The 26,110-nt window shown below is 41.3% G+C and overlaps 1 protein-coding gene across 9 annotated transcripts in view; it reads right to left on the reverse strand.

The window, feature by feature from the left end:
* TRERF1 (transcriptional regulating factor 1) overlaps window positions 1–26,110 on the reverse strand; it is a 98,168-nt gene that overhangs the window by 26,477 nt on the left and 45,581 nt on the right. For 8 of the 9 annotated variants that reach the window (XM_063390755.1, XM_063390753.1, XM_063390754.1 and 5 more), the window contains exon 3: window positions 2,966–3,057. The gene's annotated coding sequence lies outside the window, so the exon portion shown is untranslated. Of the gene's footprint in view, window positions 1–2,965; window positions 3,058–16,964; window positions 17,028–26,110 lie in introns of all 9 variants that reach the window. The other variant, XM_063390752.1, reaches the window with a different exon arrangement.

Below are 26,110 nucleotides of genomic sequence, written 5' to 3' on the forward strand. Positions count from 1 at the left end.
CTGCACACACACAGCTCTCAGGTGCCAAGCTGGCACTGTCCCCACATCTTCAGATCAGAGTAATGCTGGAAGGCCGAGAAGCACAGAATTAGGAGAGTAAGAGCGATGCATTTCAGAGACTCTTGTGGGCTGTTTAGATACCAGGTTTGCCCTCATAACTTTTCATGCAGCCAGAGTTCAAGCCCCTGCTCCTTTATTTTATTTTTTTTTTCTTGGCAAAAATATAAGCCTGTGAAAAAATCAGCACAGTACTCAGTACTCAAAGAGAATGAATAATGTCCAATGCCAGGCAAGGTGGTTGGGTGAGCCAGCAGAGAGGAAAAGGGACAGAGAAGTGGGATGATAACTCAAAGACCTACTTTTTTAAAAAAAGGTATCTAGAAAAATCCTGAAGACATCTGATATAGCAATAAAGAGAGGCAGAGACTGAAAATAAGGGTCAGGAGATACCAGGCTCATGGCTGTTTTGGTTAGAATACGCACTGAAAACGCAATATGGATTTCAAGGACCAAAAATTTTCTACAGCTACCTCAAGGACAAATGCTTTTAGGGATGAAAACCTTTCCATCCAAATCCTGGATACAATTGCTCCTATGGTTTCTGCAGCACTTCTGTTTTGGCTGGTTTTGAATGGCAGAGATCTCAAACCCACGCCTGTATCTGCATTCATACCCAGAGGTTGACGTTTTTAGGCAAAACCAACAACAAAAAACCCACTTCAGTATATGAGAAAGTATGCAAATAGAGGAATTACAAAAGGGAAGAGGATTGAAAGGAAGCAAAATATTTAGCAGACTGATTTTTATAGCAAGCATAGTAAGAAAGCTATATACTCTTAAAATGGAAAAAGAAAAACAGATTAGCTGCTTTTTATTAATATTAATGCTGATAGTTCTTCAACAGTTGCACAAATCCTTCAAAAATTATCATTCCCTTTGCAGCTAAGCTTCTGCAGTGCAGTTGGAAAGGCTGCTGAGTCTCATCTGGCTGCTCATTTAAGCTGTTCCCATTTCCACTCTTAAGAGAGACTAGAGTGTCCTAATTCAGTTTAATAAAAAACACATTGGACTTGGGGGAGGGGAGAACAACGATGGCATTGGGAGAGGAACCGAGCAATTTCTCTACTTCAATGAAGTTTAAAAAAGGGCAGCCTCAAAAAAACCCCACCAAAATCAAAACCAACAACAACCACCAAACAAAAAAACCCAAACAAAAAACAGAACCAAAAACCAAACACCAAATCCATTGAACCCAACAGGAAAAACAAAAGTTGATCATCTCAGGAAAGTCTCTAGAAAAGGGGGAGAAGAGAGGAGGAAGACAAACAATCAGAAATATCTTCCTCTTGTTTTGATCAATGTAAAAAAGTTCATTCTGAGGCACGGGTAATTTAATGGGCATGGTTTTTTCCCCAAACTAGCAAAATTCTGGTTATTCAAGAAGAAGAGGCTGATTTCTAAATAAAGCCATTAACTGAATTTGGTTTAAGGAAGATACAATTTCATGAGTCCCAAAGAAATAAAGAAGGTTGCTTCAACAAATCTGATTATGTTTGCTGTGGGTGAATTGGTGTTACCGTTTGAAGGTACTCTGAAGGGTTCGGAGAACCGCAACAGAAGCAGGTATCACATAACTTCATAAAAATGGCAAACATAAAATGATGTGATCTCCTCACAATACTGATTAGAAATAAAATACAAGCCTTGACTTAAGACCAGAAAGGCATTTGAAATGCATATTCCATGACTAAGCAACTAAGAAGCACACCAAAGACAGCACTAACTAAAAGGGCTGATCACCTGTGATAAACCCAGCAGTTTTCTCTTTTTAGTATTTGCTGATACTTTATTGCACATTAGATCAAGTGAAACTTGATTTGAAATCTCTTCAGCTACCCTGGGTTTACTGACTGCTTAGCTGAGAAATTGTCGTCCCTTCTGCCGAGTCCTACATCAAGGGCAATACTCTCAAACGCTTCCTGGAAAATAAACACATCCTATCATCAAAACTGTCTTCAGCTTCATATTTTAGTTCACTTCTGTTACTGAACTGAGCCACTTGCTATTCCCCAGCAAGATCCTGGTTTTGCAAACATGAAAAAACTTAGGACAGAGAGCTCAGACCTCATTCAGCTACTGTATGTAGCTACATTACAACCTCTGGTCGCTGCTGTTGATTTGGGGGAGAGGGGGAAATTTTCAAACATTAATCCATCAGCTATTGCTGTGACCACAGCCATGATAAGCCTCCAAGTTTAGTTTAAGGTGAGCACCCTTGTAATGCACTTAAGCAGTTTCTTCCTGACCTCTGTGGTGTTTATGCTCTGCAGAGTGCAATGCAATTGCCTTTTTCTGTAACTGGAAATGCTTTGAAACAGTCAAAGAACATATGCTAGGATTTGCAAAAACAGGCAAGGAGGAAACATCCTGAGACAGATAAACAATCAAAGAAACCAAGCACAACTAGTAGTATGTGAAAAATAGCATATGGCTAAGCTTTCAGTAGGGAGAAACAGCTATTTTGAGCTTGGTGTCTCCCCCAAAGGAGAGAGTTTTCAGAAATGCAGCTGCAGGACCCTCTGAAAAGTCCATCCCTCTAAAATACATCATGCTGGTGCCTAGCAATGGAGCCAAGTCAAATCCAATGGCTAAAAAAATGTGACCACTATGGCTGCTGCTCCTTTTTTTCTTAAGTTAATGTCCTTTTGCTTCTATGAGACAATATAGCCAAAATAATCCTTTAAGATATAAATGTGTGTATATTTCCTGTGTCATACATGTTGTGGGACACAAAATGATATTTTACTAGATACACAGCCAACACACAACTAACCAGATTTAAGAAGTCCATCAATAAACTCAGAGGGACTCAGAAGCCCAAATTTTGAAAAATAGTCAAAAAGCACTGAACCTTATTAAACCAGACAGCCTTCAAAAAATTCGACATATGATGCACTGACATTACCTGATTTTTGAGGATTTGTGAGATTCTTGTATCTTCTTGTGCTGTCTTTGCATGTCATGCTGCTTTCATTCTGTGCTCTCAAAGTGACGTATCTAAACAAAGCAAAAGAATGGAAATTAGATTTTCCACATATGTGACAATCTCCCAGCACCAGCTTGCCCCAAAGCATGAGCACATTTGTGACATTGTGCTTCCTATTGCAACACAACAAAAAACTAACTTCTATTCAATATAGTATCTCCAGGTTACTCTATCTTTTAAGTCACTATGGCAGAGGGCAACTATCAGCACTCCAACTCCTTTAAAGAACAACCAAGAGCCCCATTCCCTTATTGATTGTGAGAGACTGCTTCGTTGTCAAATCTCTGGGATTGATACATCCACAGACTTCAAATTACAGACTGAAATAGAAGTAAGTGAATCTTTTCTTACTCAGCTAGGCGCCTACTGCAAAATGAGGAATAGCTTATGCTGATGCAATAAATAAAACAACATCTTGCCTCTGTTGCAGAGGCCATAAAGATTTCACAGCACCTCATGCTGCTTTGACAGAACCCAGAGGCAGGGTGAACGTTCTCACTGAGAGGAGATTTGCTTGCAACCTACATGACAAGTATCACACAAACAAGAGCAGGTAGAGCAACCAGGAAGGGAGGGATTAATGAAAGTCAAAGATGTGGGAGATACAATCAGGCTGTCACCCAGTGCAGAAGAGGTATCTAAACAAGGCATCTTAAATTACCTAAATGAAAACAACACATTTGTTTTTGTCAATGCTGCTGCCTGGATGGCTTTGAGGGAAGGCCCTCAGCATCTGAGGCCATTAAGAAGGTTGGCTGAAATCATTGCGAGGCCATTCTGTGATCTTTGAGAAGTCAAGGGGATTGGGGGACATCCCAAAAGACTGGAGGGCGGCTAATGCCACCCCATCCACAAGAAGAGCTTAAAGAGGGACCCAAGAAATTATAGGCCTGTCAGCCATACTTCAGTCCCTGGGGATAGTTACAGAACAAGTCCTGCAGGGGTTTATCCAAATCAGATGAAGCATGTGCTTGGGAAAAGCCAGCATGGATTCACCAAGGGCAAAGTGACACAAGAGCGGTCCCCCGGCGCTGAGCCCACTGCTGCCCATGAGTGCTCTGGAACACGGAGTCAAATGTACCCTGAAAAAGTCTGCCAATGATATCAAACTAAACGGGGCAGCAGACACTTCAGAAGGAAGAGCCACACTGTGCAGGAAGACCTGAATGGGCTGGAAGAGTGGGCTAACAAGAACCTTCTGGAGCAAAACAAAAACATGCAAGGTCTTCCAGACTGGACCAGATGGTCCTTGAGGTACCTTTCAACCTGGTATTCTATGATGCTGTGAAACAGGCCTGGAAACTTGGGGTGCAATTCACAGCTCACTGATACCACTGGAAAACGCTTCATCGGCATTGAGACCTGCTGGGTTTTGGAAAGTCATTCCAGGCTCAAGAAGAAAATGTAGAAATAATCACAGATAACCTCAGTGACAGCAACCAACATTTACTTCCTCTCACTGTCACGCTACATTCACTTGTTAAAATTCTTCTTTTAAAATCTCTGATAATGGGTCCCAAGCACTCTGATGCTGGTACATACAGCAAGAAGCCACCCCCCAAGTCCAGCAGATCCTTTTACAGAACAAGTTCCCTCCCTTAGTTATCCAGCAAGGTGGGGGAGAAAAACCCAAGCAACTCCCTTGTCCTGTCCAGTGCCAATCTTTGCTTCCCCCTTCATCTTCCCCCCAAGCCCACAGAAAACAGCAGAGCACACTCCAGACATCAGCCTATCAAAGCGTGCACCATGAGAGACAGCAGAGCTCCTGACAGAGCCTGACCTGCCTGAAATGTCTTTCTTTAACAGAACACCTCGGCTGATGGCAAATGCTGGTAGCATCACATGGATTTTCTCGGATCTAAGTGTGTTTTTGATTACAACATTATCACGTTGAGCCCCAGTAACTAAAACCTGTGTGCACCCATGGCTTGCAACAAACGTGAGCCTAAATGCTACATGTTCCTGAACACAAACCATTCATCATCCACTTGCACCCTGTCTGCTCACAACTTTCCTAAGCAAATGCATGAGTCTTGGTTGAAATAAGGTTTTAATAAACTTACATCTACTTAAGGCTTTATCTGACTTGGTTTTCGCATTGCTATTGAAACACCTCTAGGTTTATAAAAGGCATATTGAATCTTATAGTTGACTAAAAATTGAGTACCATTTGTTTGTAAGAAAAAATACTCAGACACACAGAGAAAACCTGAGAGTAACATCAGTGGAGCCAAGAGGGAAAATGTTGGGGTTTTTTGCCTCAGTTTAACACAGCTATTTAGAACCTGCCAATATGTTTAAATTTGATTAAAAAAATAACTGCTATATCATGAGCCATGACTGAAGTCACAGTATATAGTTTTGCTTTCTTTGTCATATATCCATCTGCTCTGAACAAATGATGCTGTTAAGCCTAAATATGCCAAAATGTCATGCAGACAAACCATTCCTGGTAGCTTCCTACAGGGGCCAGGCTGATGGACACTAGGAAAAACAACAACTGAAATACCCAGGAAAGCCCTTTCCTGTTTTTCATATTTGTTCTGTCTGCTTTTCCCACTATAGCTCTTTCATCATTAGAGCTACAATACCACCCCTATGCAGAGTTACAGAAATTATCAGACACGTGCAAAGGTCTCATACATAATAACAATGTTAAAAAGTAAAACTCTGGACATTTTAGAGAAGGAGGTAAAGAACTGATGGCTGATAAATACTGGAAGCAGTCCCAACATAATTAATGCAGGAACAAATACTGCAGAAGTACATCAAATTTACAAATGAGATTTTAATTATTTCCATCAAATTTTAATCACCATCTCATTTTTTGAGATTTAGATTAGAAAGCAACCTAACTTTATATTCCTTTGACATATTCTTCAGTTTTGCTTCCATCCCAGCCCTCAGATTTTGCATACAAACAAAGCACAGTAAGGAGAAGCTGAGAAGTGAAGCCTACAGCAACATTTACAAATTAAGAGCTATGTCAGAGATCAGCTATCCCATATACACAATATAAATTTTCAGTCTTCTCTCTTCATTAGGATTGATGACGCTGCTGGAAAATAAGGAGCACATAATACCTTTTATGGGAATGTAAAGCACAGATGAATTAGCAGAAAGAGAATGCAGCTGAATCAATTTCTCATCTCAAGATAGTAATGGAGGCAATTTCTTGAACTTTACTATGCTTGTAACATATTGATCAGCACAGCTTCACACTGCAAGTTAAAACAGGTATTTTCCCAGGATAAAATGGAGGATGGCAGTAGAACTCTAGGCATCACACCAAAGACAGGGATTTTTTTTCCAGTCATGTTACACTAACAAAAAATCAAAGTTTCTGTGTGCTTGCATATTATTGCAACACACGAGAGGAAGATTTATAGATAGAAGCTGAATTAGTCCTGCAAGAGCCCTCACAAAGCAAATTTAGTGACAGGACAGGGGGAATGGTTTCTAATGGAAAGCAAGTAGGTTTAGATTAGATATTGGGAAGAAATCCTTTTCTGTGAGGGTAGTGAGGCACCGGAACCAGCTGCCCAGACAATTTGTGGCTTCCCCACCCCTGGAAGTGTTCTAGGCCAGGCTGGATGGAGCTTTGAGCAACCTGGTTTAGTGGGGGGTGTCCTGCTAAAAAGCAAAGATGGATCCCTCTATCCGTGCCAGACGACGCAGCGCAGCAGCGCAGCGGACCCGGGGCAGTGTGTGAGCACTGCACACAAACCGCACACCCAGGAATTCCCCTGGCTCCCCCCTCTCCAAGCTTAGAAGCACAGAACTCATGTCCGGGCATAGGGCAGACACCGGGGATGCAGCATCATAAAGTCACCCAAAGACACCATGGCAGGCGGGTTGGAACTGGATGATCTTCAAGGTCTCTTCCAGCCCAAACTATTCTAGCATTCTGTGACTGTATGATTTACTTAAATGGCATTAACTTCTGTCTCATTTGACATTAAGAACTTAACCAAGGTGTTACAATTGGGAACTCAGACTTCCTGCAGATTACCCTGGCATCCAAAACATGATTCTGAGAATATACCAAAGGGGAAAGAAAAAAAAAATCATAGTATCAAAGAGCATCTTCTTATCTAAACTGCTTGGTTATGATCAAACAGTGTTTAATTAGTTTTGGAGCAGGAAAGGGAAAAGTTAGCCATCATAAGATAAGAAACATAAGAACAACAACAGAGTATGTGGATTAAACAAGCAATACCAACAAAGACTGTAGTATCAACTGGCTAAATCAGCAACAAAATAGTTACCAGTACCAGAATTATCATCATCAATCATATACCATTACCTCAGTTAACACAACTATATCTGAGCAGAGTCTCTCCTCCCATGCTGGAAGTCCTCTCTTAATCATCAGCCTCATGTTGTTCCTTTTCCCTGCTCCATGTTCAGCTTCTTGCTTGCACCTTCCTAGAAAAACTCTAGGAATCCAAATTCTCTTCTAAGGACAGGATTCTCCGTGCATGCATAATTATTCTTATGTGCTCATTTCTGCATCTTTGAAATGCTTCAGGAATATTGCATGACATTTATTTTCAGAGAAAATGGCTTAGACAAACAGAGCATCTTGCAGATGAGACGCTGCTCCACAGATAGATTACAAATTCCAAAATTTATTATGTTTTTCATGTGTAGGGTCCAAGGCTTCAGGTAACACTTACAGTACAATGTGAGATCATGTTTATAGTGTCTTTGACTTGAGCTATTGGTCAGCTTCATTCCTGTCACACAAAGCAAACGGGTGCTCACATGAGAGCAAACCACCAGTTCCAGAACAGCATAACCCAGGAGGTGCCTGCCTTGGCAGCTGCCCGGAGCGACTGCTCTCTGGCACTGACCAGAACACAACCCTGCTCCCTCGAGCAGGGCTCAGCTTAGCCCATCCAGAGGAAAATTCCGCTGTACCTCCTACCACATAACCACCTCTTGTCCTCTCCTTACCGAATTCGGAGAGCAACCCAGCTGGCAGTACAAGAGCCCCAAAGCTGCAGCAGAATCCATCATCTTCCCCTTCACAGCTGTCCTATGCACATCTCCTGCTCATCTCCTTGGAAGGACAGCCGACGCTCACTCCCCCATCTCTTTCTTTGTGAAATTCATCATTTTTGCAGGTCTCCTTCCAGACCAAGGACTTGTGGTGGTTTTCTGTCACCCCATACTTTGGATTTTTCTTCTTTTTTACAACACTATGTGGACTGGGGGAGGTGAAATGGGAGAGAGGGAGGACCAGAGGCACATATGGTACTGAAGATAGGGAAGCACCACATATTTACACAGCATCACTTTCATCCTTTACATTTTGTTTTCTGTTCCTTCACTAAACAAGTACTGACATTTGTTTTGTCTATCATTTCACTGCCATTTTTACAGGACAACCTCTAAGTCTGTTCCAGAGCAGGTAACACCTGGTGAAGCATTCATCAGGCATGAACCGTATTGTGACTGCCCTCCTCCTCCTCCTCCTTGCATTGCTTTCATTTATCTACAAGCAATTTCCTCCAGCATTTTATCATCCAATCATTCAGTACAAGGAGTTCTGCAAAACATTTCAGCCAGCCCTTCTTCTCGCTATTCTTAATACCTCAAGCCCACAGTCTTGCAAAATTGGAGTTTCTTACTTAAAACTATGAGGTGACTAAAACTGTTCAAACAAAATCATTGCCAAAAATGACATCAATAAACAACTCTGCTTCCTTGAAAAAACCTCAAACTATTCTTCCCTTTGCAAAATTACTGCAAACCAGCAACTCGCCTAAAAGAAATCCCCCAATCTCTTGAAAAAAAAAAAAATCTAAGTGGGCACTCCCCATAATGAGCTTTAGCCCTAATTGTTCCAATTTGGCAGAATTGGGAACACCTCACAGCCTGATAACCTGATGTTTTGACCTCTCGTGCCACAATAACATGCCAACCCTGCCCTAAGAAGATGGAGCAGAAGCTCCATAGCTCAGGAAACAGAACTATTAGACCAAAAAAACCCCACCCCAACCTCAAACAGATAAGCAGACAAACCTAAAAGTCTAACAGCTACTTCTTGGCTCCAGATCTTCCCTGCAGAAGGTAGGTGGGGAAAAAAAACCCCAACCCATCCCACCCCTCTGCAGACTGACTCCTATGCACTGCCAAGAATATTTTGAAAGACATAAAATGTATAATAACTTTTCAACTGAATATTAATTTCTGAATTGAAGGGAAACATCTTAAGGGCGAGTGGGTGTAAGGAATGATTCCTCCTCGGCACTGCCGCGCTATTTATTAAAGGCTGCAAATACCCACAAGAATTCAGCTTTGGCCTTTGCACTGTACACTAACAAGCTTAGTTTACTGACATTCACAAAGCATATGAAGCTCTGCTTCAAATGATCCCTTTGAAAGAGACAATTACCAGACAACTGGAGATTGGATGACCATCAGAGCTAATTAAATTCTTAAATCCTGTTTGTATTTTTATCCATATCTTTCTCACCATTCTTGCTGAGCAGGGGAATGGGCTGGCTTGGGAGGCTGAGGGAACAAAAATATGCCTTTCCCACACCCCCATTCCCCTCCAGTTACAGATCTGTTTGGAACAAAACTTCAGACACGAAATCAATGCAGCCAGTGGTGGAATTCATCTTATTGTGACAGAAATATTCCATTTTCCCCAGCTTGTATTTTAAATTGCTTTCTGATATACCAGGTTATTATTTTTTTTTAGCCTCTTTCGTTCCTTACATAATTAAATGCCACGCCATTCAGCTTTTACAATTACTTTTACCATTTTCAGAAGAACATTTCTCAACTTTCTATGAAGAATTTATTCCCCACAAGTATTAGCTCCACTGACTATTTTCTTCTTCATTACATTAAAAACTCTTAGCCATCCCTGTAGTAATCTTCTCCCTAGCACAGACTTTTCTGTAGGGTGGGTATTATTTGCCAATCCTCAGTTTCCTTCCTGAGTATTCCACATAACCAGCAGTAGTACAGAAGAGGGGAAAGGGCAGTGCTTTTTAATACCTCAGTGCCTTCAGCTAGCAAGCAAGGAAGAAGGGCTAGGCACAATTTATAGACGCTTTTTTGCAACAAATCCAGATTTTGCGTTTAATATTTGCAAAAAATGGTAACAATGCTCCCAAAAAGGTCTCCTAGCTAAGCCACAACCGTTTCACCCATTTACCCTCTGGGTAGAGACACCCAGCCTCTGAAGCTTTGAGTACTGGCTGCTACAATTCCTCTTCAAAGACAACCTCGGTTTTGGAGCAGGCGTGCTCCCAGCCCTGTAACTTCATGTTCAAGGTACTGCCCACACTAATGGAGGTCCAGCAGCACAATACTCTCTCCAGTTTGCCAGCTTATAGCAGAGAACACAGAAAACCTTAGTGGTGCTTTACTGATACAGAAGTGACAAACTAAACACATATCATTCTTCAAGAGGCAAGTTCATCCTGCTTAATGCTTATGAGAAAAATATAAACAAACCCCCACAGCTTAGAGTAATGCCTCCCTTCCTGGGAAGGCTGAAGATAATTACTTGAGAGGGGGTTTATTTGTTTGGGTGATTTGTTTGTTTTTATTTTGTGAACAACTTTGGGGGGGGGGGGGGGGGGGGTTGAGAAGAACAACAGAAGAGCAAGTAAGAAAAGGGTCTTTTAAATAATTTAAAAGCTAAAGCTTTATTTCTGACCAAACTGCCATCTTGTTTCTTGGTAGAACAGGAAGGAGAGGTTTCCAGTGAATGTCTAACAAACACCAGGGAAGAAACCTTCTCTGTGGCAGGCACAGTGCTCCACTACAGCATTCTGTCTTGTGAATTATAAGTAGGAAAGTGTTTCTTTGAAGATGATGATAAACTTGCTTGTCATCTATGTCTCCCTCTTACCAACTGACCAAGAAATCTTTCAGGATTACTGAAATATTACTAAGCATCATGCCTCCAGCTGAAAGCAATGTATGCCTGACCTTTTAATACCATTTTCAAGTCTCACAGATAGAGCTTGAATTACTGTACCAGACAATTCAAGAGCCAACAGGCTCTGCCCACACTTCCCCATGATTCCACTGGCACCCTGGAACAGTTTTGCATGAAGGTAAAGGAACGGGGGCTCTGCAAGAGGAGCCAGAGGATAATGCCTCATTTCATGTCCCAGTTTTGTCTGAGGTCACAATGACCTGAATCTAGCATGAATTATGCACAATCGTCCTCCAAGTAAGTGGATCTGCGCCAACTGAACCTCACAAGTTTTGGTTGCTAGGAGGTAGCAGTGGACATATTCCCAAGTCCTGTTTACTTGAGCCATTGAGGTTTCCTCTCTGGAATAACCTTCCACAGTCTGCCCACTGGTTTATCTCTCTTTGAGATATCAGACTACAGCTAACTTCTGTGGTTTCCCATCTGCTGTCATTTGGAGAAGCCTCTATGAACTGTCTCTCCAAATAGTCTGCAAAAGACCTCCAACACCTTCAGAGCAAGCACATATCTTTAAACAAACCAGACAACGTGACTAGCACAAATCCTGTCAGAGAAGTCTTTCAGACACGCTGTTGTTCAGATGGCCACGTACCAAGTTCTGCATCTCAAACCCCACAAGCCAGCACAGCAGACAGAACCTCAGTACCACTTCACAGAGCTTGCCTTAAACTTTTCAGTCTGTTCTCTGTCCCTAAAAGACTTATCTCAATGGACATACAATACTGTACATCAATGTTTATTATCAATTGGTTTACATGGATATTAAGTTTCAGAGTGTGCTATCTGGAAATCTTGGTTTCTCTGGATCATGCTTTTAAATACTTACTCTATAATTGTCCTATCAGTTGTAGGAGATGCATTTCTATCTTCTGATTTAGGAACACATAAACAGATTTTTCATGGTTATCTTAGCTAAGATTGGACTTGGACTACTTATTTATTGCACTGTTTACATGTATTGTGAGCCACCCAATGAGGAAACGGAGAAATAAAACCAACCTCCTCCTTTAGACCACATCATTTCTGACACTGTTTCTACTCAGATCAGCTCAAGTTTTGTTTGTTTTATGGAGAAAGTAAGCAAACACAGACTTCAGTTTTTCATCATTTACAGAACCTATGGCATACCAGACTCATTTATCATCAAGCCTTAGACTCAAGCTGAAATGCTAATTACAGACACAAAGAAACGGTAATGCTTTTCCAATAATTAGTAGGCAAGCAATTCTCGGAACAGTGTATCAGACTTATCAAGGGATTCTGGAAAGAAGATGGTGGTGCTGACACACTGGTGGTTTCCCTTCTGTTCACTTTTCATTTACAGCAGATTCAAACCTCTGGATTATCTACTCAAGACATCTGACCGGTAAAGTAATTTGTAACTCTGAGCAGCATGGATGTTCCCCACTGAAGCACCCTTGGAAACTGCCCAAGCAACAGTGGCTACAAGCAGTACAACCAGAGGATGGAGAAGTAATGGCATGGACCTCAGACAATTTTAGTTCCGGCTGTGAACTTCATGACTGAAAGATGTAACCAAAAATGCCATTTCTAACAACCGTCATCACTGCAAACACCAGATAACACAACCAGGAGCTGTAGAAAGGGCGTGAGGATGGATTGTGAGTTGATTTTTAACAAGATAAAAGAGAAGGTAAAAACAACTCCAGCAGAGATGAAAAGTGGGAGACATTGAAGTGTGCTGATCAAATCAGAAGCAAAAGCAGCTTGGGCAACACCAGACCTCAGTGCTTCAGCTTCTCCCACCCAGAGTAAGCAGCTTTGGGATCTCCCCCAAGGTTGAAGACAGCCAGACACAAGGGAAGGTGCAGCAGGGCACAGGTCTCCCCAGAATCCCTGCCACAGTGACACCCACTCCCACTCTGAAAGCATGGTGGCATGGGAGAGGGAAGGCTGGTGCTACCACGGCGTGGCCTGCAGGTCCTGAAGAGATGCTGAGCCCTGTCCTTGTTTGCCTGTGCTTCATTCCAATGGCACACCTGCACTCCTGCAAAGGAAACACCATCATTGCTCTTGGCCAAACCTCATGGCCTTTGACTTAGGTGTGGGCTGCAAAACTTGCATGGCACCAGGGTGATCGAAACAGCCTTCCCTCAAGACTGCACCCAAAGGAGAAGAGCACCAACCTGCACGAGTGTTAGGTAGGTGTTCAACAGCAGCTTCATCTGATAAAGATTTCAGGCACAGACCTCCCAGGTAGGGTTGCTATACTATTATAATATTTTCTCCTATGTATGAACAACTTTACATTTGTTCCTTTATCTTGCAATGAAGAATTCTTATTACTGTTCTTCAGTTAAAAGACAAAAATAATGGATAACATGTAATGAAGGAACTGCACATATGATTTAAAGTTGCCTCTGAATACCTAATGCACAAAGATTTGTTTTCCTTCAGATACCAAGAATCAGGCTAGAACAACAGTAATACGATTTTGGCTTGTACAAAACAATGTTTTATTTTTTTAATAGGCAATGGTCCTACATAAAAAAAAAATTAAATCCAATTGTCCTTATGGGAGATTTGAAGACAAGCCTTCTGGAAAAGCAGTAACTGAACAAGACAAAAGATAATCAAGAGTACTGTGTCTGTCATGTTCTTAGCATTTCTGCAAATTCAGGCTATGAGAAAAGTCTGTATCAGATGCTGTACCAGATAACAATAGCATGAAAATCTAAAGCTCTGAAAAGTTAAAAGCTTCAGTAAGCCTATTTTTTTAATTTTATTTTTTTTAATATTGAGAACCCCAGTGTGGATTTTATTTTCATTTTCATTTTTTACAGGACATTGCCTTGGAGGAAGACTATTCCACAGAAAAATCTTAAGCCACTCTTTACCTCATCTTTTCCTGCATTAATAATGTCTCTGGTAATGTAGGACCCAGATCAGTTTATGCACTCTGTATTATCCTACTGGTATATTTTCCAGCAATGCCTAGCAATGTCAATTCTGCATCTCTCTCCATTTTCTACATTAGTTTAGCCAGTGGCCTGATTTCCACTGGGATAGAGGTAATTTTCTTTCTGGTAGCTGGTACAGTGCTGTGTTTTGGATTTAGGATGAGAGGCAATATCCCTCATGTTACAGTTGTTGCTAAGTAGTGCTCACTCTTAGTCAAGGACTTTCAGTTCCCACATGCTTTACTGGTGCAGAGGTGCACAAGAAGCTGGCAGGGAGCACAGCCAGGACAGCTGACCTGAAGTGGCCAAAGGGATATTCCACACCACAGAACATCACGCCTGGCATACACACCGAGGGGAGGATCACTGCTGAGGGACTGGCTGGGCATGGGGAAGTAGCTGGGGAGCAGCTGTGTTGTGCAACACTTGTCCTTCTCTCTCTCTCTTTTTGTTATCTCCCTTTTCCTTACAGTTATTTTATTTTACTTTCTTTCAATTATTAAACTGTTCTTATCTCATGGGTTTTACCTTTTCTGATTCTCCTCCCCAACCCACTGGAGTGTAGTACTTAGCTGCTGGCTGAGGTTAAGCCATGCCACCAAGTCTAGGCTCAAGAGTGGACTGACATTCCTCTGCACATTGAAAGTTTCAGTTGCAATCTTATGAAGTCCAGAGTTCTCTCTTGCCAAATCCTCCCTGAATTCTGCAAGGCTAAAATGGTCTTAATAGACCAATTGCAATGCCCTGTTCCTTCTTGATCTCCTGCCCTTTCCCAGAAAAGAGACAGCATAGTCATCTTCCTTCACAGAGAGACCTTGAACTATCAAATTTTTCTGACACTTTCTGAACCCCTGCAAGTGTGAGCCATCATTCTCCAGAGACACACAGATAGCATTTTCTTCTTGAAAACTATTACAGTGGTTTTGCACAACACAAGCTCCTGTTGAAAACAGAGGAGTGCTGGTCTGGTGTGCCTCAATTCCACAGCCAGCTCCACCCTCCTCTTCTTGCTCCTGGTGTACCAGCAGAAGCCACAACCCGGGAGTGCTCTCCTTCCCTACCAAGACCTCATGAACTGATGATGAATGGAGAAAATGTTTCTGTGTTAGTGCAAGAAGAAAAACATCTCTTTGGTACTCTCTGCACAGGCAGTGCTGAGGCAGCTGGTCATGCCTCTCTACATTGATCAGCAAAGCACAGTACAAGTACACAGCATAGTCCTGAGATGCATTTGATAAATTATTATGTCCTTATTTCCAATAGATACACCTGTTCTTGTCAGGAGAACCTGAATATGAGATTTGGATGATTTATTCACTAGTGTGAGCTATGAAGTCCTGAAAAATATTTCTTACAGTAAAATATAGAGGACTAGTAATTTTCTCTGGACAACACAGGACTACTTAAGACATGAGATCCTCACGTGGATAGAGCCTAGACCTCCCTAATTTGAGGTTTCTGGTGAGAAAGAGAAGATTTGGGAAACCTCACAGACATCCATCCTTTTCAAAGCACAAATATCGAGTGCAGTCTGTACAACTTTTCCAGTGGTAACAGACATGCACTTGCACTCTACAGCCTGTGGTTGATGACTATTTTTACATCTTTATGGGGTTACATAGTCCATTCAACCTGAGACGAAAATGGCAGCGTAACTCTGTGGACGTGACTTTACTGGTCTGCTGTCCCACATAGAGACCTTTCACACAAGCACAAGAATGGTGTATTTTAAATGCCCACAATAGCAGAACACTGAGCCACCAAGAAGTTTCTGATGTGTGTTATCCCGAACAATTCTGTGTATTTTGAATCACCATCACCTAATTCTTTCAGATCTCACTTGTATTTCTCTGCTTCAGTAGGCTCTTAACAACAAGATGGTGCTCAATAAAAATAGAATCTTTGCAAAACTTTGGCAAGTAGGCTCATTTCCATGTCAGTTTTAGCCATTTCCTCAAATGGATAAATTGCCTCAGTTATTACCAGAAGGAAGTTGCCCTGGACTTGAGAGTGCCACAATTTCCAGGGAATTCCTGTCTTTTAGAAGGTCCTAAACTGAAAGACTTTAGCTAAGATGGGAAATTCTAACATAACTCAGAATTTTGACTCCATCTCAATGCCTAAAGGACCACGACAGACAACCAGTTCTAGGCTCACAGGGCTGTTAGCATCTGCTTTGTTTCTAATAAGCAAGGTAAGCCAAGACCCTCACAGCTCCCACTCCTAAATCTGGTGAAGCAGCAAGAAAAGAGTTCTTGCCATCCCCATCAGGTGCTTTAATAAAAAAAAAAAGAATCATCATCCATGTGAATCAAGTAACTTGCCGAATGATTCATGGCTGTCATATCTGAACAAAAAATTACCCCGTCAATATGCAGAATAAAAAAATATAAAAATTACACTGCAGATGATTAGAGCAAAACGCATGAGTATTATAGATTCTGAACCTTAATGGATGACAGACTTGCTGCATCTCCTTAACACTGGGAGAAAAAAAATCTCTTTGGTGGCATAGCACCAGCCTTTGCAAAAAGGGTAAAAATAACAGGCAGCACAAGAGACAGGAATCCAACACATTAGGTAATCTGTGATGAGAACTCTACGAATAAAGCAGATAATACCAAACTAGTTAACTAAAAAATCCCCAACAAAATAGCCATTTACAGATCAAAAGAATACCTGCCTATGTGTTTCAAATTAAAAACCAACTGGAATGACATGTATTTGCCATTTTAAAATAAGCAAAGAACCAGATAGACAAGATGATCTGGATTTGCCCACCCTCTTAGACACATCAGGTTTTAACATTCACAGAGTGCTGAAGCAAACACCCCACCACTTTTATCTGCATTTGATGTTGCATTTGGCACAAAACTTTCATGTTCAGAAAGAGACTTGGTTTGACAGCAGATGGAGTATTCCATTAAAACATGAGTGGCAACATGTGCCCACCCTCCCAGTCAAAAGCAGAAAACCACTTCTCAGTAATATCTACCCGTAGATCACAACATGCTCACACCAAGCTTACCCACAAAATATCTTTTCATTACTCTTCTCCAAAACTGTTCATCTTGATAAATAAATTCTGTAACTAAAAAAAAAAAGTATTTTTAAACACAAAACAAAAAACCCCTAAAAACTCTCCAGCCTCAACAGTTCATTTATCCAGAAAAGTGTGTGGAAACACTAACAGCAAGAAGTGACTACTTCAAGTTAAAGGTAACTAGGAAGAAAAGAAGCTTGGTTCACTTTATAAAAAAAGATATGTGATACTATTAAAAAAAAAGAGAGAAAAAACAGAGGGTACATTAATTATAATGGTTCTGTGGTTCCCCTGGATTTCAATTAGAAACCATTTTATTTACAGCTCTTGGCTCAGCAGCAGGCAGCCCAAGGAGAACATTTTTATGGTGCAGTTTCTAATGCAAATAAAAGTAAAGGCAACACTAGAGTCATTTGCCAACTTATATAATGCGACAGGAAACAATTGGTACAAGTGAATAACAATCATGTCAAATGCATTAGATGGATCACATGACTCAAATAATAAATTCTCTGACAAGTACATTTACCTCAAAGAACTATCTAACAAAGTTCTTTTTCCCCCATCAATATACAAACACTTTCTCCTAAGATCTCATTTTAAATAGCTTAAATCTACATTCCACAAAAATATAAAGTTTCTCTCCACTCCCAAAACAAGAAGTTACCACTAGAGATAGAAATGTGTCTTTTCTGCTCAGAAAGATCACATTTACTGACTTAAGCTGAAGAACAGTTCTAAGAGGCAAAGCTGGGGTCTGCCCAGGCAACCCCTTTTGCACTTTTTGCAGTAGCAGCAGCACACAGGGAAGTGAAAGGAAGTGTAGGGGAAACCCCTGTGGTTTCTCCCACAAAATCCATATGTGGGAGAAACTTGTGCACACAGGCAGGCAACATGCAACTGAATTCTCCCCCAAAATGGCTGAAATATCTCCCTGAAACCAGGGCAGGTTCACCAAGGACCGACCTCACGTGTTCAAGCCACCAACTCAACTTTGTCACCATAGTCCTTTCGGTGACAGGGCTGAGGTGCAGCCCCTCACAGATGGCACTACTCCCTCCTCAGATGCCAACAGCTCAGGCTGGAGTGACGCCACCCTCACCCTTCTACCCCTCAATTCACAGTTTACAGCCAGAAACAACCAGTTCCAGTAATGAACAGCAGATCTGCTTACTCAGTCAAAGGGCTCACACAGGCTCACACCACATTATTTCTCCCAGTTTCCCCTTCACAGAGGATCTCATCCCGCAGCCTTGTCCAACTTGTAATGCTTTTATTCAAAATGCAACATCATAGGGGGAAATTCCTACAGCCATTTTTAATTTAATTTTTTAAAATGGAAACAAAATTAATTTTCCCTGGTTTAGCAGCACTTTTCTAAATTGTGCCAGATAAAGAATTTTCTATCCTCTCAAATCCACAAGTTTGTGTCAAACACTTGCATGCTCTCTCAAATGCTACTCCCCTCCCTGGCCTGCTGGTTTACTTAGGAAAGAACCACCTAGATTTTGGGCTACCTTTTGACAGAACACTTGGAGGGAGTTTCTAATACCATAGAAAAGATCTATCAGCAGCACAGGAGGGATCTACCTGTACACAGATGCTCATATGCTAGTGAGTACTTCACTGAAAACAGTACGTGTTACTTTCTGCAATCCATCTGACTACAGGATTAGTTTCAATCTGTATTTTCACTTAACAGAGAGAAGATTCTAGAGACAATCTTGTATTGCTGTCATTAACAAAGACCTGGCATTTGGAAGAGCACGAAATGCAGATCTTTATTTCTTTAAGATGTAGCATTCATTCAGGTCTGTAAAAAACTGTTTGCACTGGGCAAACTATTTAAACAGGTCTTCTGATAAATGCCTTCATTATCACCCTCCAAAGATGCCCTGCCTGGTAACTGTGGGTGCAATCGGGCAACTGATACAGGTTTCCCCTACAGCCAGGATAAACAGGAGTAAACAAAAAAAGGAAAACACAAGAAAATGTCTTTAGAAAGAAGGTGACCAGAGCACTGAAATTCCCTTTCTGCTGAGCGGCCCTAGAGAAAAGACCCTTTAAAGTCTCTACTGACTGGCAAGGACAAGTCAGTTGTCTAAGAAATTAGCTGGTCCAATCAAAGCATAAACTTAGGACAACTTAAAACATTCCATTATTGATACTTTTGTCTTTTGAAATAAACTGCAACAGCAGTAAGTTCAGTTAAGCCTTTTTTACAGCTAACCATTAGCAGTGTCTTAGGGAAGTTATCTTGTTCGTAGAGGGACTACAGCATGTTGTTAATGAAGACAAGGTTACAGGAAAGCAGGCTGTGATGAGGCAGATGCAAATGGTACAAAACACAGAGCAGGGAAAACTCTCTGCCAGGCAAACATCAAAGACCCAATACCTTCCTCTTGTCATTCGAGAGATGAACCACAAGAGAGCCACCTCTGGAATTGTACTTAACACTAGAACCCACCAGACCCACCCACGCGCCCAGCTGAAAGCCCCAAACACACAGAGCTGCCCACCCACAGCCCAGCACCTCTAGAAGCTCCTCTAGAAGCTCCTCCAGCACCAGGACAGCCGCGGAAGGTACCGAAGCGCCGTGCGCTCCACCAGGCCGCCACGGCAGCCAACGCCCTGGGTGCACCGCGGACCAGCCACCGACCCGCCGGCCCTTCCCGCTGGACAGCACCACGGGGAAAAAATTCTATGAGGATCTCAGCAGCCCTTAAAGCTGCTGGCGTGTCTGAAAAAAAAATTCCGAACGCACAGTACCACTCCCACCAAAAAGGGATTGAGCTTGTTCTTATATAAGTATGTATATTATTTAACACTCGAAAACAACAGTTCCATCACGTCTATGCAGAACCAGACGCGATGAAGAGCTGAGAGTGGAAAAAAAATAAAGTAATTTCTACTCTATTGCATTCATCCATTTTGTTTGTTTGTCTCTGGGCAAGTCAAGGGCCCTCAACACAGTGCAGAACAAGGACCACTATCTGTTTTCTTTTTCTTCCTTTGTTGTTGCACAGGGTGACTGATGCAAGTAGGTGCAAGTATAATTCACACAGTATTTGCATCTATTAGCTGCTATCTCCTAGGACATTATCTTTTGGATCTGGGAAAAAGTGATTACAAAACACCTTAAAGGCGAGATAAACAAATGCACGCCATGATCTCGAGGCAAACAATAGTTTCTGCTTTTGCGGTCATCTGAACAAGTTTTGCTCTTCCTTAGATTAAACAAACACACGCCGCCAAGATGCAAGCGTTGCTTCTGAGGTAGATGTGAAAGAGAAGGCCTAGGTGACAAAAATAACTTTCAAATAGATGTTAGTATATTCACATTGCAAAGAACATAAAAGGAGGCAGGAAGCAGGGGAGGGAAGTGTCTCTCTCATATCATATTTAAGTGACAGTACAAGTAGCAGTGACTTTTTTTCCTTGAACTGCTCACGGATATGGGACCATTGCATAATCTTCAATAATCTTGTAAATTCTATTCACATCTTTTCTGAACATTACAGAAATTCGCAGAATTAAAAGCAAAAATCATGATTTTTTTTTTCCTCTGACTTATCACTCAAAAGAAACAGATGCAAAATAGAGCAAGTTTTCCTGTAAAGACAGCTTCGTCCTACTTTATGGACTAGTTATTCCTAACTCTAACCACCTCCCCTCACACAGAATATTATGTAGTGCTAAGAAGCTCCTCCAGTCACCAGCCATGTTTTACACGGTAGCTATAAACAAGCTGGTTTATTGCAAAAGAAATCCATACATGTGCAGAGGAGTGTTAGAGCTGCCTCGTGGAAGCAGGTATGCCTGAGTATCCCAATCACCAGATGTCATCTGAGTGAGTAGCACTAGAAAAGGACACCCAAAAGAAGGGAGAAGAGGCACAATTTGGTGTAGAACTGGAAGAAAGAGAGTGAAGAAAATGGATGCATACATTTTTGAAATTTTGCCCTGGTAAAATCTTGGAGGAAGAAGAATTTCAGATGACATTTCTGCAGATACAGGGATAAAAATCTCTAGAGATGCAATGTGAAAAGTTATTTAAAACATGAACAAATTTAATTTGATAGTCAGCCTTTCAGTCAACCTATTTTCTGCATTCCAGTGAGGGCAACAGGGGAAAAATATTTAAATCTTATAAAGCAGTATGGAGAAAGGCATTTTTTGTTTCAGAATGTATTACAGTTAAAACCACATAGAAAATATCCTTCAAGGTTACCAACCCTCAGTGGCATCTTAGATGGTTTGCATGACAAGCATGTATCCAATAAGCAAGTAATTCAGTGTCAACAATATAAAGACAAAAGCAAGTCAGAATCAATTTTGCTTGAAGATGTGGCTTTCTAAAATACCACAGAGAAAAGAAAGGCATTCCTGCAGTGAAGAGACAGTTGGGGCTTTGCATGGCATACTTCAAGAGCAGCAACATATAGCCTTTGTTGTATCAAAAACCTTGAACCTTTTCCAAACCGTCCTTGTTCTCTGACTTTTTTTTTCCTACCTGATGTCTTTTCTAGTTTTTCATTACATTTCTGATGGTTCTTCACAGTTTCACAACATCATCCTGGAGGTCTTTTTAAAAATAAACCCAGGAATTGAATCAACATAGTCCCTAGTCCATGTCCAGGTCCCTTTTGCTATTTTTCATACCCGTACTGCCTTATACCAAGCAGTCTCTGCAGCAGATGCAACCTGCACCCTTCACTCCACTGCACCACTCAGTTTGTATTCCTGTGAATATCCAGCTCAAGAGAAATAATGATTTCCATTTGAATTTAACGTCCTCTGAAGTGCCTGACGTGTCCTTCACAATCCGTTTTCTTTACCTGGTCAACAGTAATCTACTATAATCTATTGTGCAAGTTTCTGAACCTGACTTTAAGAAACCTGGGAGGCCATTAAATGCACCAATCACATTGATGTGTTTTCCTGAGTCAAGTTGTAGACAGGAACAAAATGCCTAGAAATGCTTTAGTTCACTACTCTGCAGAGTTTAGAAGAAACTTCCTTGCAATTTTGTAGAGAAGCACGCTGCAACTTTTGCCACGCAAGTAATTTGTAATTTAGAAATAACATGCACTGGGCAAATATTTTTGAACACATAAGTAAGTACATGGTAAAAGCATGATACTTTCATGATTTCTGAAATGAAATTCAGTATTAGACAGTTTCCAGTCAGATCAGCTTACTGTGCCTCCTCCACAGTCTCACCCCCTTACACCACAGGCTCCCAGAGCAGAGCTCACGGTGCTGCTTGGGTGTACGCACGTGTGTGCATCCCTGCACATCTGTGTAGCATCATTTCCAAAGTGTCTCTGAGGAGGTGTATTTACTTTTTCCTCAGGGGAAAGCCGTGCACTGGAAAGAATAAGCTCTTCCAGAATTAAGTTATTTAATACTTCAATGGAGTAACAGATTAAAAAAAAAACAAAACATAAACTGAAACTTACACAAAGACCTTTTCTTGCAGTGGTTTTAAGGCAGAACCAAAATTCATTTATGAAAGTGAAATCTACATAACTGGGTCAGAAACTGTGTCTTGGGGAGAAGACACAGTTATTCTTGTTACTCCTTAACTCCTGAGCTTCAGAGAGACTTTAGGAAAGTTTCTTTGTAATGCTTCCTTCAACAGATTTCAAATCACCCTCAGAATTGCCATCTTACCCTAACCCAAACAGAAATGGCAAAAGGGAACCAAACCCCTCCTCACAACCACAGATGCTGGGAGATGAGTGATGTGAGTTACAAAGGCTCCCCACCACTTGCCTTTGTAGTAATAACTTGAAAAAGATAAACTGGCATTACTGGGTAATCTTAGTTCTAGTCAAAAGCCTGGTAAACCCCACATGACAGGCAGGACAGAAATACACATTTGCAAGCCAGGGCAAAACAGAATCTGTGTTAAACACCACAAGGATCGAGGTCTCTACCTTGACAGCAGAGTAACAGCACTCAATGGGCTGGTGGCAAGATGGAAGAAGTGTGACATTTCTTGAGGGTTCCAACAAAAGACATTTAAAACACAGAAAGATGTCCTGGCTTTGAGTGACACATATGGAAAGACAATCTTCTCAGAACAAGACATGGGAGGAAAAGCTGAGGGACTTGGTACAATAATCAAGCAGCACTCTCCCTGTCCCAACACCCAAAAAACCCCAACCACAATTTTCCTTCAGGTGGAAAATAAAGCAGGACAATTTCAAACTATTTCAAGTAACAGTAAGACAGAAAGAGTTCTCTGCATTCAAAACAATATGGGCCTATGCAAAGATTCAGGATATAAGAAAAAACAAGGCAAACAAAGGCTGGAGCAAGAGTGGAAGAAGGTGGAAGAGCTAAAGACTTGGTGCAAACAGCTCTAGTATTTCTGAAAAAATACAATTTTCCAAGCCTAGTTTCTCCAAGAGATAAACACTTCCATACTTTGCTGTTAATGAGTACTTTTGGCTTGTTAATGTAACTATGGATTCAAAGACGCTGGGAACTGCACTTGAAACAATATTTGAAAAAATCCTTTTATTCTTCTAAGAAAATTGAGCTTTATTACGGAGAGCATGCATGTAGATTTGAAAGCAGCAGAGAGACACAGAAAATACATGAAAACAAAACAAACAGCTTTCAAATAAAAAGGGTCAAGGGAGGGATGCCCTCAGCTCTATACCAGGATAGCAGTGTATAATATAATCTTCAATTAACTGAAAAACAGGAAGGCAACACCTTCTCTCTCCTCCCCACCAAAAATCTGAACAGCTAAAATCCCACAGATGACAAAATTTACAGTTGTTAAAAACCTGGGAAGACTGGAAAGAATTCCACATGAACCATGCAAGGCCAGACCAAGGGACAAATTAAATCCACTGCAGATCAATAAAAAGCCCAGTGCATTTAAATGAAAAATGTGAAACACTCAAAACTGATTGGTTTAACAGTTCTGGAGTAACTCGATATTTGAATCAAGTGTTCAGCAAATAAAGGAAACACACTGCTAGATACACAAGGATACAACTTAGAAATATTTTTTCTTTTCCATTTTCAAGACGAAAGCATTCACATGATTATCCAAAGGATAAGACTGTTGTGCCACAGCATAAATCAGAAGCGTGCTCTCCATCAGAGTGCTGGTTCAGCTCTTATAATCTGATCTCTTCTTGAGATAGCAGATGTAGTAAAAGCCTCAGAAAATGGGGACAAGAATAATTTGGAACAAAGATAGATTTCTGTACAGAAGAAAATGGAGAAGCTTGAAGCAATCACACTAATGGGAGATGGATAAACTATTGAGGATGTAAAAAAAAAGGAATTGTGGTAAAGACAACAGTGCTCCTATATGCTCTTGTCATGCAGAAGCAAAGGCATTTTTTAAACAGCAATACATTTAGAGCTGCTAAAAGGAAATGTGTGTTTGTTTAGTTGGTTTGGTTCTGTGGCAGTGCTCTGTTGATCTAGTTTTATTTTGTTTATATTCACCATTCAATTTGCACAATATTTTGCCACAAGCTAAGACAAAGATCTCCGAAAGATTCAGAGAAAGACTAGAGTTTTATGAAAACTAGTAATCTGCTTTAGGTAGGGAAAAGATCAGAAATACCAACTTGTCCTCTATATTTGTAGGAATTTAGATTTTTATGGCACAGAACCAAAGTGACAGAAAAGACACAGAATTTCCCCTTTGGGCCTTGAACATAACTACCTACCTTAAAACAACAGACACACTAAGGGTGTCGGATAGGGCCCTGGCAAACAGCAGGCAAAGCACATGCACACAGGTTGCAGAACTGGTCTATTAAGACACCTAATCCTCTGTAGAGTGGTATGTCCACACAATAAGGCAGAGGAATCTGGGAGCAGGAGAACACATACAGCTTTGCCACCAGGCTTTCATCCCAGGAATGCTGCATGCAGGGTATTTGTGTGCTCTGTTCAGAAGTGGCCCTTGCCACATTTGGAACAAGAAACTGCACTGATTTCTCATCACGGAGAACTGGCACACTAAAGAAGCTGCTGGGTTGCATCAAGGCAGTGCCATCACAGTGGTCTGGCACAAACTATGTCCTTCAGACACCATCCCTTGGCAGTGTTCACGGAAGTGCTCGTACGCAAGGTATTTATAACAGGAGGAAGGTGTGTTTGTCCCTAGTACTACACTGTACACTCCTCACCAACTTACTCCTGAGTGTACGAGCCCTGTGTTATGCATGACAGCATGAGATATTTTTTTTTATATCTAGAAACCACCCCAGAAGTAGGTTAGCCTGGCAGGCTTGCAGCACTTCATTTACATATGAGTCAATCCTTCTGCAATACAAACATTAGTGATGCATTCCCCACTGTCCTTCTATTTATACTCACTATTTCACCTGCAGGCATCCCAAGTTAATTAAACAAATCAATCCCATTGAGATAATTGTGTCTCAAGCAAATTAACACAATTAGCCTTATAAAAAGAAATCCAAGCACTACTACATTTCTTCATATAAATCATGTGCTTGTTCCTCTAAGTCTAGGTTTGTGGCTATCTAGGAATCGGCATTAAAATGAAAAGTATGACACACCGAACTGGCTGATGTGTGACTCTTACAGCCAACCGCAGCTCTCTTTGCATCATTCACATCTCTGAAATCCAAGGTGCCCATCAGAAAGAAATGTTCTTAGAGAGGAAATAAACAAGGATCTCACTGCAGTGGACACTTCACAGATTTGAGACAGCCTCTGCTCCAAAACAGTACATTACCTTGACATTTACAACCAGGGCAAGATATGCAGTGAGCTGGTTAATTGGATCTACCAGGGTTTTGAGGCACTCTTTATGCTTTCTTCTCTGGTCAGGTTTACAGAAACCCCTCTGGAATAAGGCTGAAGTTCTACAAATGACATCTCAGTACCCATACTTTTTCAAAGACCTATGCCTCCAGCCCTAAAGTATAACAAAACTGCCATGGCAGTTGAACAGACATCATCATTTTTGGCCACCTGTTGTGTTTTCAGGCATTTTTTTTTTCCCTGAGGCAACCCCAGAGTAATCCAGCACACCTCAGCCTCCTCAGTCACAGCCCATCCTCTATCCAAGACCTCGATCACCTTGCAGCAGTGTGGCCAAGGCAGAGGCTGGTGTCCTTTAC

Source organism: Prinia subflava, chromosome 2, assembly GCF_021018805.1.
Source record: "Prinia subflava isolate CZ2003 ecotype Zambia chromosome 2, Cam_Psub_1.2, whole genome shotgun sequence".
Taxonomy (NCBI): domain Eukaryota; kingdom Metazoa; phylum Chordata; class Aves; order Passeriformes; family Cisticolidae; genus Prinia; species Prinia subflava.